The sequence below is a fragment of the Acanthisitta chloris genome, unplaced genomic scaffold (assembly GCF_000695815.1).
Source record: "Acanthisitta chloris isolate BGI_N310 unplaced genomic scaffold, ASM69581v1 scaffold10030, whole genome shotgun sequence".
Taxonomy (NCBI): domain Eukaryota; kingdom Metazoa; phylum Chordata; class Aves; order Passeriformes; family Acanthisittidae; genus Acanthisitta; species Acanthisitta chloris.
The window spans coordinates 28,502-29,932 of NW_008653349.1; the positions used below are offsets into that span (position 1 = coordinate 28,502).

Here is a 1,431-nt window from a genome sequence, read left to right on the forward strand (position 1 = left end):
CTGCCCTGAGCCATGGGGGTCACCCAAGCCATGTTGACTTGGTGTGGTGGTTGCAACTCACTGCTTCAGGGAGACACTAACCTTCCCTTTGCCAGGTAGAGGAATGTCCAACCTGTGGGCAAGGAGTGGTGAGTTTGGGGTGAGAAGGTGGATCTAAACCAGCTCCACTCTGGCACATCCCAGATACCCAGTAGGAAGTCCTTGAATTTATCACCACTGTGGTTCAACCACAGAGCTGATTCCCCCTGAGCAAGGCCTGGATGTGCTGTTTGCTCCTAAGAGCTGTGCTGCAGGGCAAAAAGGCTCTTCTGGGAATTCTCACCTCACTGCCAGCTGAGCTGGTTGAACTTTGAGCTCAGATAAGCAACAGGACATGTTTTGAAGCACCAACTGGTTGGATTGCAACTGGTTCAGGACCTGGAGGAGAAGCACCAAGGAGTGTGGAAGCAGCAAGGAGACAGACTCCAAGATCAGTGTCTGCCACAGCTTTCCAGCTCCAGCCTAAAGGATCCAAGTCCTGGCTTAAACTTGTCCAAGCTGCCGTGAAGTGAATATTTGATGGAACTCCAGTTTCCTTTTGAAAATCTGCTTTGCTTTTTCAAGCTAAACCCTGACAAGATATTCCTGAAAGACACTTGTTAGTGTGGAGTTGTTTGTGCACTCTTCTGTTCTCCTTTTGGAGGTTGTTCTTGCTTCAGGGCCTTGTGTTGTGTTTATGCACAATCCAAACAGTACAAGTAAACATGAAGTGATATTTGTGTCATAATACATGGAAAGAAAGGGAGTAAAATCCATATGTCAGCTCCAGCCCTAGCTGGGATCCATCCTGTCACTCAGTCGTGGTTGCTCCTTGTTTGGGCAGAGACAATCCTGGAGTAGGGATAAAGGTGGTGGAGTTGGAAGGGAAGGATAAATCATGACATTTTCATGCTTTTTGGGCTGCTCTGGAGGGAAAAATCCTGTGTGTTTTGAGCCTTGGAAGGAGCTTTTGAGATGGATTGAGTCAACAGAATCCAGAGCTAACCTTCTTACCCATTTTGGTCTGTGGCAGAAGCAATAATTGCTGTTGGTTTCAGTGGATTTCTGATGGATTTGGTGGCTTTTTTCTGCTGGTGGCAGAAGGATTCCCACATGGGCAGTGTGTGGGGGGCTTTCCAGGCTGTGGATTAGAAGGACAAGACAGGAAAGAAGGTTTTATTTTAAAATTCTCATAAAAAACCCCAGTGCTAAGGTCTGTGCAGCTTAACCTGCTCCTCGTCAGGGGTTACTGCAGCTCTTCTGGCCAGATCCCAACTGATCTGGTCAAGCCAAAGTGTAGGGGAATAGTTGACTCATTTATCAGTAAAATGCCTGAAAAACCCAATTTTCTATCCCAGTTCCATGTTTGTTCCGTGCTGGGGATGTGTCCCACCCTCAGGTATTTGTGTTTCT

General features: G+C 47.2%; 1 protein-coding gene across 1 annotated transcript in view; it reads left to right on the plus strand.

Moving 5' to 3' along the window:
• The window catches only part of UBE2H (ubiquitin-conjugating enzyme E2H), a gene marked incomplete at its 5' end in the record, with an annotated part of 12,035 nt that overhangs the window by 6,101 nt on the left and 4,503 nt on the right, over positions 1-1,431 (plus strand). The gene's annotated exons all lie outside the window — the stretch shown is intronic.